The sequence below is a fragment of the Cebidichthys violaceus genome, unplaced genomic scaffold, assembly GCF_023349555.1.
Source record: "Cebidichthys violaceus isolate CVI_PGR_0920_01 unplaced genomic scaffold, fCebVio1.0.p SCAF_52, whole genome shotgun sequence".
NCBI lineage: Eukaryota > Metazoa > Chordata > Actinopteri > Perciformes > Stichaeidae > Cebidichthys > Cebidichthys violaceus.
The window spans coordinates 1081077-1099096 of record NW_027176728.1 but is presented as its reverse complement, the minus strand read 5'-3'; the positions used below and the strand labels follow the sequence as shown (position 1 = coordinate 1099096).

The following is an 18020-nucleotide window of genomic DNA, read 5'->3' as shown; positions in this document are numbered from 1 at the left end:
GGTGCAGTCTGTAATGCTTTAAAACATCACTCTTGGTTGGTACAACAGTGCTGCACAATTTACAGGGCCATCCCATCTGTCATTGGAGAGAAAAAAAAAGACAAGTTATGGTTTATCTCTAACCTCTTGGATACAATGATGAGATGATGAGAGCCCTTAAGATCAGTTTTTTACCCCCTAATATACTAATTTGTGAAGATTATCCTGCTGAATATGACATAAAAGAATGATTTATGTGACACACACAGCTTATTATTAAAAGGCAATATCCAAAACATCATGTAAAAACCCAACTGACTTTTTGTCCAAAGGAGCCAGGGTAATGCTAACTTCCGGGTTGGCCTACAAAAATATCTACAAACCTTCTACAACCTTATCCTAACACTACTACTTCATACTTTATACTACAGACTTCATTCAAACTACAAATTGTACACGAGATCGTGTACTATTAAACTTTTATTCAACTTTTTTTTTTTTTTAAATCTTTTACCGTTATTAAACTATCGCAGTTTAAAGCTGAGCAGGTTTTCACTCCAAATCTGCGTTTAACATAGGTGTGTATTGCGCCTGCTAGAGTGGATGACGTCACTGCTAGGGTGAAGCAGCACAGAAAAGGTCAGTAAAGAAAAGACTCCTGTGGCCACAAATGTCATGCTACAGACATGAATTATACATAGAAACGTAGGGAAACTTGTCTTCTCACTAACATTCGTCTGCTAAAGCTATACCTCTGCTATATCAAGTGCCGACCCATCGGTTCAATCCATCCGAAGCCAAGATGGGGATATACGTGAATATTCGCCACTGTTATGTATGTGACAGCCGCAGCCACCAACGGCAGGCGAGGGACCAGTGAATGTTTCTGTGGCTGCTGATGATTTGAGTGTGTGTGACCATGGCCTCAACCACATTCAGCTCCACCAAACGATTATCCTTCGCCTGCCAGTACCTTCATGTGTGCCTACACTGCCAAACACGACGTCGAAGTGCCCATAATGTTTTTGTAGAAAAAATATTAAACTAACACACAGACAACGCTAATTATAAACCGCACACAGGTATAAACAGTGTTTGGTTGAAGTTAATGAGCTGTTGGAGGTAAGAGCACATTCGAAATAGCGGCTGGCGACTGCAAAAGTAGCAAACATAATGTAGGAAACAGAGCCATGCTTTTTTCAAATTGCAAATTTATAAATTTCAATTCTGGTAAAATCTGACTTTTAACAATATAAATTGTTACTTACATGAGTTCGGTAAAGTTTTTTCCTTAGACTCCGCGAAAAACCGTGTCTTCACTCTTGGAGACGAGAGGCCCGGGCTTGTTCTTACGTTGCTGCAGGTGGGCGGGTCGTGACTTTTACGTCTAATATTAACGTTTAAACTGAGTTTTGTAAAATCAATTATGGTGCAAGTCCAATAAAATTAATTTTATCACATAAAATAGTAAGTTACGAAAATATTCACACTTTTTACTTATGGATAACTCAAAAAACAAAAAAAGAAAAAGAAATTGATTTATTGGAATAACTATACTTTTAAAAATTAAGTCATATGGACAATACCACTGAAAGAGTTCTTACAGTGTATGCACGAGGCCCATTGTTGGAGATGGAAGGACATGTCTGACTGGCTGCACAGTAAGACTCAACTCACTTCAGTAATAAGGGTGATGTCTACAGAATAGAATATGATGTACATCAATGTTAACAGTAAAAGAGTAACTCAACTTATGTCTGATTAAAAACACACACACACACACACACACGCACACACACACATGGTTTGATATATTCCATCTGTAAACATGGCTGAGGTGCCTTCCTCTCTATGGTCTGTGCACAAATATGACGTAGGACTGGTGAGGGGTGTGACACCCTTGGTGGTTCACCCAAAATCTGATTTGTGATGATTCTCTGGTGGTGCGCACACCAATCGTTCCAGTAAAGAAAATTCGGACCTGGGGGAACCGACTGAGTGACGATTTGTCAAAGATTTACAAGCAGTTAATGCTTTGGTGCACCGTGAGCACCTAAAATCCACACCATTATGTCCCTCATCCCTCCAGACACAGTTTTTCCGTCTTCGACTTGGCCAATGTTTTTTTTTTAAATATTTTTATTTCTGTACCTGTGCACAAAGTCAATTTTGGGTAGCTTCTAATTTAAAGGGACCCGGTGTCCTCAGGGATATCCAGAATGCCCTGGTGTTAAACAGTGTCTTGAGAGACAATCTGGCTAATTTATAATTACCAAATGGTTTTGCCTTGTTACAATATGTTGATGACATCATGATTTGCAGCCCCACAGAAGAAGCATGCAGATTAGAGTAATTTACAATTACAGTTATCCTACTTAAATTTTGGCTGCAAATGGTCACAAGGCTATCCGTCTAATTGAAATTTGCTCTGGATAAAGTTTCATATCTGGGACATGTGATCACAGCAGAGGGCAAAACCCTCTCTCCCAAGAGAATACAGGCAATTCAAAATGTGCCTAAAACACAACTAAGAAACAAATGATGAGCTTTATATGAATGACGTCATATTAGATCAGTGGATCCTAAACTACTCTGAAAGAGAGGCATTCCTCTCTCCCATGATTCATGGTGAACATCTTTCTGCGCAGAACAAACTGACCTGGACTGACTCCTCGACTGCTGCCTTTAATGACATAAAGAGCGCTTTACTGTCAGCTCTGACACTTGGACTACCTAAACTTGACACACCGTTCACACAGTACGTGGACAAAAGAGACGTTTACATGACATCAGTTTAGACTCAGGAACATGGGGAGCTCATGGTTCCTTTCTGCCGTTTCACACATTAGATTAGATTAATACATTAGATGTGCCTAACATTACTGTGGAACGATATATTATCCATTATTTTCTTACTATGTTTAGCTCTATTAATCTTGAATACAGAGTACTGAAAAATGGGAAAATGATCTAACAAGTCTGAATACAAGACTCCAGATTTTGTTCCTTCACCCAAAGAATTGGTTAAGATGTTGTCAATCAAAGTCATTGAATTTTAAGGAACTCATGTTGCTTTATGAATAAGAGGACAAAGTAACTAGAGTAAAGACAAACCTTTGAATTCATAGTCGCCATGAATAAACAGATACTCCACCTCCAGATCCATCCTCTCTTGCATGGTGAACTGAACTGTATTTTGTTACTTTAAAGATGTATCTAGAGTCCTCAGTAAACCATGTTTCTGATAGGGCAATAAATGCAAATTCATGCTTAAGTAAAGACAAATAATAAATGCATTTGTCATAGTTGCTAGGAAAACTTCTTATATTCAGATGACAAGTAAAGAATGTATTCCCTAAAACTGTCTGTGTTATGAAATGTGATGTTCACACTAATGCTTCTGATCCCATTTCAACAGGAAATGCTGCAGCTGATGCTACGACTAAGCAAGTGTTTTTTTATTATCAGGTTACTCTTTTTGGTTCACAACACTTATGCTAGGAGTGCCTACAGAAATATCCCTCACTTATGATATTCAATTATTGCAGACAATTGCCACATGCTCTTTTCCAGTAGTACGCTAAATTAGCTCACAGCAGAGATAACTTGGTACGGGGGAAATATGTAGTTTTAAGTATATGTGCTGTCCACATTTTGTACAGAATTAAATATTTAGCAACATTGTTTAAAACCACAACCTTTGTCTAAAGACTATCAAAATCCCAGTCTTCCAACAGTGATAGATTGAATAATATTGAATCTTATACTTTTACTTTGTAACTGTCCCAAGCAGGTTATAATCCCTTTCTTCCACTGGTCATCAAAATCTTGATGTATCATCAAAGCAAATAAAAACACCATTTAAATACAATGAGTACAAACGTTTTAGAACATTTTACACCTCTGTCACAGCCTGGCTCATAAACTGAAACAAAAACGGGGAGACAACAAGCTAGCGGCCAAAAAATAAACTATTTATTTTGTCTTCTAAGCACAGGTAAGACAATATTTCCCAGCAGGTACGCCACAACAGCAACACCAGTCGTGAGCCCGTCAACAGCGATCCTCCTTTTCCCCCCCGTTGCTGCCAACTGAACAGGCTCTTGCCCGTGCCACACCAGCACAGGTGCTGCTCATCTGGCTGACAAGCCTCCAATCACCACCTGCAACACAGGAAACACAACAGGGCACCCAGTGCATGCTAGGAGGAGGGTCGTCACACCCCCCCCCCCCCCCCCCCCCCCCATAACAACAGGGTTCCCACAAAGTAACCCACAAAACCTATGCAGAACTCACTGATTCTGAACAAAACCCCACAAATCTCCTTCCTGCAAGCCAGCAGGAAGGAGATTAGAGTGGCAGGGGAAAGGAAAACTGAAATTCATGAATGATACAGAAAAGAGTTAACATTTCAAGATAAAGGTGCATCAGCCACAATATTTTTTGAGCCTTTAATGTGGCGAATGTCCAAACAGTAAGATTGCAGGAACAGAAACCATCGCATCAAACGGCAGTTCGGGCAACACAAAGAATGGAGAAAAGTTATAGGGTTATGGTCTGTATAGACCACCAGAGGAACCCCAGAGTCCACAGACTTTGAAATGTTGCAGTGCCCACACAAGGGCAAGAGTCTCTCTCTATGACTGAATAATTTAACTGGTAAGAGTTAAATTTCTTAGAGAGAAAAAAACTCACAGGGCGTTCCACGTCATTTCCGTCATACTGAAACAGCACAGCACCTACATCACTTGCATCCACCTGCAACTCGAACGGACGATCCATGCAAGGTGCTGCAAGGACGGGAGGTGAGCACAGGACAGTTTTAACATTTTCAAAGGCTTGTTGACATGAATCTGACCAAACGTACTTCGCTCTAGTTTTCAACAGATCCGTCAATGAAGCTACCACAGTTGAGAAATTACAACAGAAACTGCGATAGTAACTCACCAGACCCAAGAATCGCATCAGCTCTTTCTTGGTGGTGGGCACTGGATACTGCTCAATTGCACTCACCTTTCGCACCTGCCCTTGGCCCACTATCTTCCCAAGATAGGGGACGGTTGCCTTTGCAAATTCACACTTCGCCAAGTTGATAGTCAGGTTTGCGTCATGCAGCCGATCAAACAGCCTCCTGATGCGGTAGACATGCTCTTCCCAGGTATTACTGTAGATCACAACATCAAGGTACACGGCACAGCCATCCAGTCCAGACACAACCATATTCATTAGTCGCTGAAAGGTTGCCGGTGCATTTCGCAACCCAAAACTCATCACTGAAGAAAAAAGCCCAAAAGGAGTTATAAAGGCAGACACCTCTCTAGCTCGTTGAGACAGTGGCACCTGCCAATATCCTTTGAGTAAATCAAATTTACTGACAAAGTGAGCTGAGCCCACCTGATCCACACAATCCTCCATGCACGGCAGTGGATAAGCGTCTGGTTTAGTTACCCCATTTACTTTACGATAGTCTGTACAAAATCGAGGGCTTTTTATCTGCTTTATCCACAAGCAAACAGGGAGATGCAGAAGGTTCGGCAATATTATTGTCGAGCATATAGTGCACTTCTTTTTCCATTACTTTGCGTTTCATTTTTGACACCCTGTAAAAACTCTGGCGAATTGGCTATGCGCCACCCACGTCAATGTCATGCTCTATCAAATGTGTACGAGTTGGCACGTCACTAAACAAACAGAGATAGTCATTAATAAGAGCAGACATTTCCGCGAACTGCTCCCTTGCCAAATGCTCAAGCAAAGACTCCAAGTTACCCAGCGTTTCAGAGTTCTTTAACCGGCCTCGCAACAGACTCATCAGGTGAGACCACCCCATCATCCTCAGGTACCGTCAAATTAACCTGCAACTGTCTTCCCACAGTTCCTGCCATTAACACAGGTTTAACAACCTGCTGTTGCACACTCTCCCGAGGCAGAAGGCGGTGACCCACGAATGTAATAGAACTTTATCAGATTTACATGGCAAATTTGAGTTTTCCTTCTACGCTGGGGTGTCGACAACAAATCATTTTGCTCAGAAACCTGACGCAAAACTACAAAAGGACCATGAAATTTTGCCTGAAAAGGCGAACCTACAAGTGGCAATAAGGCAAGAACCTGATCACCAGGACTGAACTGGTGGACCTCAGCTCTCCGGTCATAGAGCTGCTTCATTTTTGTTTGGGCCAAGGCTAAACTCTCCTTAGCCTTCTCCCCAGCCACGTACAAACGATGACGGAAGCTATTAACATAATCAATCAAATTGTGAGGGGGTTCAGGCTGTGCAACTGGATCATGCAGTAAAGTCAGCGGTCCACGCACCGTATGCCCAAAAACACAAGATCATTCGGACTAAACCCAGTGCTCTCCTGCACAACCTCTCTGGCAGCAAACAGTAACCAGGGAAGCCCCTCCTCCCAGTCCTGATTTAGCTCAACGCAATAGCCCCGCAACAGAGACTTGAGAGTTTGATGAAATTTCTCCAATGCCCCTTGGCTCTGAGCATGGTATGCAGAAGCTTTATTATGTTTCACCCGGAGCCGTTTCAAAACTTGAGCAAACAAATGCGAAGAAAAATTGGAACCTTGATCACTTTGAACGACTTTGGGAATTCCAAAGATGGAAATAAACTGCGTCAGCGCTTTAACCACAGACTTAGCAGTAATGGTACGCAACGGATAGGCAGCCGGATATCTTGTGCTTTGACACATTACTGTAAACAAATAGTTGCTTCCAGACTTTGAACGCGGTAACGGACCGACACAATCAATGATAAGATGCTCAAATGGCTGAGTGATCACTGGAATTGGAGCCAGCTTGATGGTCTGGTTTGGTTTACCTGTCATTTCACATGTATGAAATGTTGTAATATAACTGGACACATCCCTCTTCACACAAGGCCAAAAAAAAAATACCTGAGAACATAGTCGTACGTCTTTCGAACTCCCAAATGCCCCGACTGATTGTGCAACATCCTCAGCACCTCTTCCCGGAATTTGCATGGGACCACAACCTGAAAAACAGGATTACCCACAAAGTTCTCCCCATGTGGCACCCATTTCCTCACCAACAAACCATCTACCAGCAGATAACCTTTTGCCGCACTCTTCCCATCGACCCCCGAGATCACTTGGTCGAACAGCCCACCAAGCGCAGGATCAGCCCGTTGTTCTGCCGTCAACGCGCTGCGGGAAACCGACAAAAGAGAGTCGGGTGTCTCAACAGAGAAGGTCCCACTATCGTCTGTGATAGTCTGCTCACCCTCAGATTCCGCCTCCCCACGGCACATAGCCCGTGTAACTGCGCAAGCTGTAAACACATCAGGGAAACAGTGAGCACTCTCATCAAGTATTTCCGTAACGGAGGGAAAAGATGTTACTATAGGAGGTGGCGGACCATCAGCCCACACCCGGTTACCAGCCAGGTCGTTTCCCAGGATGATATCCACACCTCTGATTGGTAATGCAGGGCATACCCCCATGGTTACCTCGCCCTGAACCAACCCACAGTGGAGCTCCAACCCATGCAATGGCACAGGCAGTACATTTAAAGCCATTCCCCGCATTAGTATGTACTCCCCCGTGTTAGTACCCTGGGAAAAAAACAGCACGGAACTCACAATGAAGAAATTAAAAGCCCCTGTATCCCTCAGTATCTTTACCGGTACCTTAACATCACTCCGCGGCAGTGACATGTCCAGTAGACACAAAAGCTGCGAAAGCCGACTGCTCCAAGCCGCCATCCACTCCCAGTTCACCCTGCTCACATGAAGGAAGAACACAGGGAGTAGTAACATGACTGACCTTCTGGACAGGAGCAGTCAGTGCGACAGGCCTGACATGCGCACTACTGAACCCACTGTTGGAACTTGTTTTATTCGGGCACTCAGCCTTCCAATGACCCCTGCCCTTACAGTAATGATATAAAACACTGGCCTCAACATGCGGCTGACTACGTGTGCCCTTTTCCAGTTTACCCTGCCGAGGGCCAGCTCCCTCCTCCCATCGTTTTCCAGCTGGTCGAAAATTACCGCCACTCCCCCTGTACAGACTATCATCCCGAGGCCTGGACTCACGGTCACCACGATGCGTCAACACATACTCATCCGACATGGCTGCTTCTGCCGCTGTCTTCACTTAACGTTCACTTATATACGTAGCAATGTGACTGGGCACAGAATCTTTAAACTGCTCCAGAACTATCAGATCACACAAAGCATCATAAGAATGAACCCCCCAAGTACACCAACGGCTGAAGTGAGTTGTTAACTCCCTGGCAAACTCCATGTGTGTCTGTCTTCCAGACCTCTCCCAAGTCCTAAACCTCTGGCGATATGCCTCAGGCACCAACTCATAGGCTCTTAGGACGGCAGCCTTGACAGACACATACATCTTACTATCAGCCACACTGAGAGAGGAATAAGCTTGCTGCGCCTTACCTGTGAGAATGCATTGTAAGAGTAACGTGCGGTCAACATCCGACCAACCTCTACTCTCAGCTACCCGCTCAAAAAGCGAAAAAAAAGTATCCGGGTCTTGTTCACAAAATGGAGGAACCAACCTCAAACTCACGGCGTCATCAAAAGCACGTGATGGCCCAGCAGAACCAGCAGCGACCTGCCTCACACCACAAACATCACTCAAGCTCAACCTGCGCTCCTCCAGTTAAAGTCTTTTAATTTCGACTTGCAACACGTTAACTCTGGAACGTTACTCACCCGGCCTTCACTAGAAACCGATGCACCCAACGTGTCCGCATCGGACCCACCAGCATATAGTTTAACCTGGAGAACACCCACGTCAAACAGATTCTCTTTCAAGACGTTTTTCATGTTCTCCTTCAAGCGCTTATCCCCCACATCCATCTTAAAATGCTCAGCAATTTTTACCAACTGCTCTCGCGAACAATGATCCAAAAACTCCTCTGATGGAGCTCTCAAAAACTCCTCAACAGAAGACATAGTGGGGTTTTTTTTTGCGTGCACAAAACAAAAAGTACCAAAGGAAATCCTTTTAGGCTACTCCGCAGCCAGCAATCAAACTGCCCATACACAGCCAAGCTTCACCGTAATTCCATCCCTCCAACTGCCTAACCAGAGACTAACTAATCTCCCCCCTAGTCTTCAGGTTGCTACTCGTGGTGGGTATTTACGCACTTAAACCCGCAGGCCCGGTAAAACAACCAAAAACTGGCCGCCCACTGGCAGCCTCAATATTTCCCAGCAGGTACGCCACAACAGCAACACCAGTCATGAGCCCGTCAACAGCGATCCTCCTTTCCCCCCCCCCTGTTGCTGCCAACTGAACAGGCTCTTTGTAAGGCCCGTGCCACACCAGCACAGGTGCTGCTCATCTGGCTGACGAGCCTCCAATCACCACCTGCAACACAGGAAACACAACGGGCACCCAGTGCATGCTAGGAGGAGGGTCGTCACACCTCTAATACTAAATCTAAATCTTTGCACTACTGTTTATTTTAGCTTAGTTAATGATACCATTCTATTTCATTGTATACACTACTGTGCGTGTTTTTTTTATATATTTTATATTTTTACTCTGCTATTTTTATTGTATATATTGTGCATTTTTATACTTTATACTTTTATTTTTTACTCTGTTACTTTTAATTGCTTTAGTATATTTTCTGCTGCTGTAACAAACACATTTCCCCTTGCAGGATGAATAAAGTATCTATCTATCTAAACTCTCAAGATAACATGATGACATGATGAGCTGAGCCTCTACATTAAATAATATAAATATCACTGCATTCAAATTAGTTGTTAACTGGCATTAAGGAATGTAAAAGAACTGCAGCGATACATATTTGTATTTTATTAAGTTATCTCTCAGCTCGGGGCGAGCAAGTGGTGGCGGGGGGGCTTTGGAACTGCCAGTCGGCAGTGCCGAAAGCTGAGTTCATCTCGGGTTATGCTTCCTTGCTCTCCCTTAACTTTCTTGCTCTAACTGAGACCTGGATCACACCAGAAAACACCACCACACCCGCAGCTCTGTCAGATGTGTACTCTTTCTCTCACACTCCCAGAGCTGGGAGGCGGGGTGGTGGTACTGGCCTGCTAATTTCCCCAAAATGGAAATACTCTCTTGTCTCTGTTCCTCAGTTCTCCCCGTCCTCTTTCGAATTTCATGCTGTTACTGTCACTTATCCAGTCAAGCTCACCATTGCTGTTGTGTATCGCCCACCATGGCCTCTTGGTGAGTTCCTGGAGGAGCTCGACACATTAGTCTCGCACCTCCATGACGATGGCTCGGCGCTCATCCTGCTCGGTGACTTCAACATCCAGACCGACAAGCTTGAACCTCTTCTTTCATTCCTCTCCTCCTTTGACCTTTACCACTCTTCTTCTCCTCCTACCCACAAGGCCGGCAACCAGCTGGATCTTATCTTCACTAGGCACTGTTCTACTGCTAACCTCTCTGTCACTCCCCTCCAGCTCTCTGACCACTATTTCATGTCCTACTCCCTCTCCCTATCCTCTGCTCCATCACTTCCTCCACCTACCCACATGGTTTCTACCCGGAGTCATCTCCGCTCCCTCTCCCCTGCTGATCTTTCCTCTTCTGTCACCTCTGCTCTCCCTGACCCTGAATCCTTCTCTCTCCTATCCCCTGATACTGCTACTGATCTTCTCCTCTCCACCCTTACTTCTTCTTTGGACAAACTCTGTCCCTTCACCTCCAGGCCTGCACGCCCAACTCCACCTGCCCCGTGGCTGTCGGACTCAGTGCGTACTGATAGACGGAGCCTAAGAGAGGCTGAGCGTAAATGGAGAAAAGGCAAACTCCCGGAGGACCTTCTTAACTTCCAAGCTCTTCTTTCCACTTTTTCCTCCTCTCTATCTACTGCTAAAGCTGCGTTCTTCCGCTCTAAAATCCTAACCTCTGCTTCCAATCCTAAAAAACTCTTTGAAACTTTCACTTCACTCCTCCAACCCCCACCCCCTCCTCCTACTTCCTCCCTTCTCCCTGATGATTTTGCCAACTTCTTTGACAAGAAGGTAAACGATATCAGATCCTGCTTCTCTCAGCCCCTCTCTCCCTGTCCAATCCTGCCCCCACAGCTCTCCCTCCCATCTCCACGCCCCATCTTACCCTTTCTGGCTCCTCTCTCCCCTAACGAGGTCCTCAACCTTGTTACATCTAACCGCCCCACCACGTGCTCCCTTGACCCGATCCCTTCCCCTCTTCTTCAGTCTATTGCGACTGAACTCCTTCCTTTCCTCACCCACCTCATCAACACATCTCTTGTTTCAGGATGCTTTCCCACGGCCTTCAAGACCGCCAGAGTCACACCCCTTCTGAAGAAACCATCACTTGACCCCTCTGATGTCAAGAACTTCAGACCGGTTTCTCTTCTACCCTTTCTATCCAAAACACTTGAACGTGCTGTCTTTAATCAACTGTCTTCCTATCTCCACCAAAACAGCCTTTTGGACCCCCACCAGTCCGGGTTCAAAGTGGGTCACTCGACAGAGACGGCCCTCCTTGCGGTGACAGAGTCGCTTCACGCCGCGAGAGCTAACTCTCTCTCCTCTGTCCTGATTCTCCTGGACTTGTCTGCGGCGTTTGACACTGTGAACCATCAAATCCTCCTCTCATCCCTCGAGGGGATGGGCGTCTCAGGCTCTGCACTCTCCCTGTTTGCATCCTACCTGACGGGTCGATCCTACCAGGTGACCTGGAGGGGGGCCGTGTCGGAACCACGCATGCTGACTACGGGGGTTTCGCAAGGGTCAGTCCTGGGCCCCCTTCTCTTCTCGCTCTACACAACATCTCTGGGTTCTGTTATTCGCTCGCATGACTTCTCCTACCATTGTTATGCCGATGACACCCAGCTGGTCTTGTCATTTCCCCCCGGTGACACCCAAGTGGAGACGCGCATTGCTGCGTGTTTGGCTGACATCTCGAAGTGGATGACGACACACCACCTCAAGCTCAACCTAGACAAAACTGAGCTACTGTTCCTCCCGGGGAAGGGTTGCCCGCACCGGGACCTGTCCATCACCATTGATGATACCGTGGTGACGCCAACTCGGACTGCGAGGAACCTGGGTGTGACCCTGGATGACCAACTGTCATTCTCAGCAAACATTTCATCCGTTACACGCTCCTGCAGATTCCTGCTCTACAACATCAGGAGGATTCGTCCCTTCCTGACTGACGAGACGGCGCAGGTTCTCATCCAGGCTCTTGTCATCTCCCGCCTGGACTACTGCAACTCTCTACTTGCCGGAGCCCCGGCGTCGGCCATCAGACCTCTGGAGCTTGTCCAGAAAGCTGCAGCTCGCCTGGTGTTCAATCGCCCCAAGTTCTCCCACACAACTTCCTTTCTCCGTTCTCTACACTGGCTACCTGTAAGAGCTCGCATCCAGTTTAAGACTCTGGTGCTAGCCTACAGGGCAGTGAAAGGAACAGCTCCTTCCTATCTCCAGGCCATGGTCAAGCCTTACACCCCCGCCCGACCACTTCGCTCTGCTGCCTCGGGGCGATTGGTCGCCCCGTCGCTCAGAGGTCCTGGCGGCCGATCGACCCGGTCACGGCTGTTTTCTGTCCTGGCCCCACAGTGGTGTAATGAACTTCCCACTGACGTCAGGACAGCGGAGTCGCTGCCCATCTTTCGGCGCAGGCTGAAAACCCACCTCTTCAGGAAGTGCTACCCTGAGCCTTCCACTTAGCGCTTATTGTTTTCATACTAGCTTGTTGCACTTATTGTATTCGTACTACTTATAGCACTAACTGTTTTTCTTGTTTCTGCACTGTACTTTGGCTCTGAGTTATGCTCTGCTTCATGCTCTTAGATGCTTGTTTGGAAAAGGAAATGTACTTATGACTTCTGGTGACTCGTAGTTCTTTTGATTACCAATGTTGAATGCACTTATTGTAAGTCGCTTTGGATAAAAGCGTCTGCTAAATGACTGTAATGTAATGTAATGTAATGTATTATTTTAAGAATTACAATACAATACGTTATGATGTATCATAGCAGGGATTTATCAGAATAGAATAAGTAGCATCATTCATCTGTGGATTTCAGGATTTTAAGACTAGACTTAAAGTAACGGTCAGTGGAAATAAAGCAAAGAAATATGGTATGTTATTTTATTAATTCAGCATGGTACACAAAAGAGTGCACAGTTTTTTTGTATTTTGTAGAAAATTTATTGTTTGATAACAACTCATCGAGCACCTAAGTAACGGCGATGGAAGGCAGATCTCCAGCACCATGGCACCCATTCCACGGTCGGGGGGGTGTGGCCTATGAGGTTCAATGTGTTTTCTGTACTTTTGTGCAATAATAATTGTGTTTCCTAATAATTGATGCATGAGAAACCATGGCAACCAAATAACATAGAACAAAAACCAGCAACCATCAGATTAAAGAAACGATTTGTAATTTAACTAAACGGCAAATAACATGTGATATGAATACACTAAATTGATTTAAATTGGCCCTAGACATGCTGTTAGAAAAGAAGGGGGGAAAAAAAGGCCAATCCTGCAACATGTGACTTGTTTTCAATGCCTGACTGTTTTCCTCCCTTAGATGAGTAGTACTTTAATAGTGACATTTCTGTGTAATACTTATGTGTATTATTCCAGCTTGTTATCTGAGAAATATGATCTCACAAAACAGCTAGTGCTTTTGTTTAGTTTACCTGATAAAGTAATCGATTAAACTGACACTTGATTCTGAATATGTATTATGATAATATGATAGAATTTCTTACAAATCGTTTAAGTTGTTTGATTATTGTTTGTTATGAAACTCACTGATATGTTGTCTTATGATACAGTTCAACAGAGGTCCAGTGTCTGTGTTTCACCTCATCTCAGGAGACTTATCTTCCCATGTTCATGTTAACATTCCCTAGCTTGCTACAACATAGATTTGCCTACAATTTGAAAAAAAACAAACAGCTAATGCCTTAACTTTATTGATTAATGATGTGCATATGCAAACAACTTTGAGTATTATGTGTTGATGTTTTGATATGCCCCTGATGGACGACAGGCTACAACGAAATCTGTTTCAACACCTTAATTATTCTGTCCGCGTGTCAGTAAAGTTCTCTAGTCTCGCCTGCCAATGTTAACCAAACTAACTAGTGAAATATCCAGATGATGGTACGTGTCAATCCTTTTGTTAGACTCTCCTTTAGTGCGAACCATCAACAAATCAGTGTCCCATCAACTCCTCCTGTATTCCCATGAGCACTCTGTTCTAACGACTGCACAATTAGACACTTTTCCAAACTATGATAAAGATTGTTTCCTCCACAGGCTTGGTGTTTTCACTACACAAAAACAGCCCACCAACACTTTCCTATGCTAGGGGTTAATGATGACCTTAACTAAAATCCTTATGAAATATTATTGACTTATGTTCTCACTTTTAGCAGGGAATATATACTATTGTAGTGATCTTATGTAATGATCAAGGGGAGGATTTTAATGGTAATTTTTTACGTAGTATATATTTCTACTCAGTATATTGTATTCATGCAGAAGTAATTTTGCTCTGGACTTTGTTGAACTTCACCGTGTCTCTGTTGTGCAGAAGAAGGATTCTCCCAAGCACAGGTAATACAATATTACCTGAACTATCTGTTCACATAGATAACTAACTGTGTTGTATGAGAATGTTCCATGCCAAGACCTTTGGGCTGCTTGTTTTGGTTGCTGGCCGTTTGTTTTCACTTGTTGTTCCTATCAGTCTGACACCAAAAGTCTGAGACTGAAATGTCTGTAACGTTGGCCATCGGCCCCCACCGTTGCTCATTCTGTATAAAGAAAGCTTGTTCACTTTTTTCTTGGTTCTTCTTCCTCACTGAGATTGTACGCATTCTGTTGTGATGATTGAACCTTCTCTGCGCAGAGAATAAATACTTAAAAGACAACCTGGTTTTTGGTATTATGTATTTCAGCATGAAAAGACTCACGCAAAGCGGGTATAGGATTTTTTTCCACCACACACTACAATGACAATAAAAACCTCTTTATCTTTATCTCTTATCTTTATCTAAATCAGTATTACATTGAGACTGTTTCATAACCGGTTAAAAGTTCCTCGCTGTAACTTCAGGACGATCTTTCTGCATTTCTTTATTAAAGTATGTGTGTTGGTGTTGCTGTGTGTACCGTGGTGTATTTTCCCAGCTGACAGAGGGAGGGAAAGGTGCCCTGGTGGGCCCGGCGGACCCCTTCAATCATCTGCTCCGTGTCCGCCGACAGGACGTAGATCTCCGTCACCCCCTGCCGCTTCTCCTCCTTCCTCTTCTTCCTGTCGTTTCGCACCACTGGACGGTGGGAGTTTGTGTCGCTGCTGTTTACGTTCCTTATGATGCCAAACATGGCCCAAATTCTACAAACTATTAATTGTTTGTCGATTCGTTCCTCAAGGCACCAACAGAGGCCTCCAAACTTGATGGCTTTGCCTGTCAAAGACTGTGACTCATGCCGTCTAACGTCATGAACTGTGATCAGTTGACAACTATTTTACATTGATTGACAAACCTGTCAGGTGAAACCTTCTGATGTGTAATTGAGTTCAGGCACTACCTGTACGAGGTCACACCTTTATTTATTTAATTAATATTTGCTCTGTAAAACACACCTTTATTGAGCCCATACAGATCCACGACTACGGACTTGTAAGTTGGGTTCCCAGAATAGTGAACGAAACTTATTACACTTGACTTTGTCTTTAATCGAGCAAAGACAAATTTTTCTCATTCTATAATATTATCATTCATGCGTTCAAGTCAAGGTGATAACCTTTACGTGATTTTCTTTCATTTAACAATATGTAATCCTAGGTGCTTCGATACTCACTGAATGTTAAAGTAAGTTGATAAAAAACTGAGGCACCCCTCTCTTTCATGATTTATGGTAAATATCTTTCTGCACATGACAAATTGACCTAGACTGACTCGTCGACTGCTGCCTTTAAAATACACCTTATATTTAGACAAAATACACTCTCTTTACACTCTCCCTGAAAATGCAATTTTCAGGGAGATTTTCCTATTTGTAGGCCTCTCCCTGAAAATGCAATTTTCAGGGAGAGGCCTACAAATAGGCTTAGGACTTAAAAGGTTAAGGAGAGAGTCCAGCCCCCATCTCTTTTAGATGTTAGGGATCATTTTATCAACACATTTATATTCTGGGTCACAGATCTTCTAAGAAAAATAAGTCAGAATGTTATTTAGTGTCTGGTGTCTTTTATCTCTCTCTCTTTCATCTTCTATCATCCCTCCAGACTCTGTCAGGCTGGTGAATGGGACTAGTTTGTGCTCAGGCAGACTGGAGGTGAAGTCTAACCAGCGGTGGTCCTCAGTGTGTGAAGATGACTTTGACCAGCAGGATGCAGAGGTAGTCTGTAGGGAGCTTGGCTGTAGGGCTTCTTCAGTCCTCCAGGGAGCGCTCTATGGAGAAGTGGAGGCTCCAATGTGGACCAAAGAGTTCCAGTGTGGAGGCCATGAGTCTGCTCTCCTGGACTGTAGAAGGTTAGGCTCAGATAGAAACACCTGCTCACCTGGCAAAGCTGTTGGACTCACCTGCTCAGGTAAAAGAGGAGCTGCAGCTTTGATCTGGTTCATTTCTGTTCTACTGAAACTCACTTTGTTCTTTTACTGACGACTCTCTTGTTTCTGCTCAGAACCTTTCAGGTTGTGGAAGGAATCAGTCGCTGTGCAGGAACACTGGAGGTGAAACGAGGAGACTGGAGACCAGTAGATGGCTATTACTGGACCCTGAAGACAGCAGCTGTTGTCTGTAGAGATCTGGACTGTGGCTCTGCTGTTTCTATCAGACGGAGAGAGGAGACCTCAAAGAGATCTGTGTGGTTTATTAACTCTGACTGTGTTCACTCTGGATCTGCTCTGAGAGAGTGTTTAACATCATCTTCCTCTTCCTACATAGTGGATCTCACCTGCTCAGGTAAGCCCATCAGTGACATCATCTATGACATCATCTCTGACAGCAATGTTTCCATTATGTTCCTTCCTCTGTCACAGTGACAGTCAGTGGGTTTCCATTGGACTGAACTGAAAAGTTAACCAGGACAACAACATCCTGAAGTGTAGAGAGGTGGGCTTGTTTCTGGAAGCTTCAAACCCTCCATAGACTGCTGAGCTCCACCTGAGAGAACACACCTGTCTGTCTGTCTGTCTGTCTGTCTGTCTGTCTGTCTGTCAAACCTGTGACATCACGTCCTTATTCAATTGTTCAAAGGAGGGCAAATGTCAACTTTCATCATCTCTCTGTGTTTACAGACCTGCTGCTTCAGCCAATCATCACTGTGTCAACAAAAAAATGTAATAAAGGATTTTGCTTAAATCATGAGCCTTTCGCTTTATCTTGTAATTAACAAAATTTCCTTTTTCATTAAGATTTTGCTTATTTTTTACTTCATGAATTTACAATATTATGTAATAAAGGATTTTGCTTATTTTTACAACTAAAGATTATTCTTATTAATCATTGTGTTTTGCTTATTTCATAATTTTCTAAATGAGGACTTTTAATTTATTTTATAAGAACTTTGCTTAGTCCTGTATTTAAGTATTTGTATTACTTTTTTGATAAAGGAATTTAATACAAAATATCCTAACTAATCAAACAATGTGAATAAAATATGAACACATACGTAAAACTAAACACACATACTTGTACTGCACAGATACATGTAGTACTAGTACTACTTTAACAAAGTACTTTAAGGGTTGTTGAACTTGGGTCCAGTCGGATCATTTCTGGACGTGGAACAGACAACATGCTTTAACAACCAAAACCAAACCTGAGCGTCATTAGAAGGACTTTAAACTCACATGTGCAGATCTGTGTTCAAATATGTGCAAATGATCAGTTTTCATGTGGCCCACACACAGAGAGATGAAATGATGAAGATCACTGTATCTCTATCATCTATGTTCAAAGCAAACTAAACAGTTTAATAAACTATGAAACTCTGTGAATGAGCTGAATCTAACAGACAGTTTTATGGTAATTATCAGATTGTAAGTCATA

General features: G+C 43.8%; 1 pseudogene; it reads right to left on the bottom strand.

The window, feature by feature from the left end:
- Positions 1-15344, bottom strand: part of LOC137888158 (retinoic acid receptor alpha-B-like) — a 236078-nt pseudogene extending 220734 nt beyond the window's left edge.
- Positions 15345-18020: the final 2676 nt, after the last annotated feature.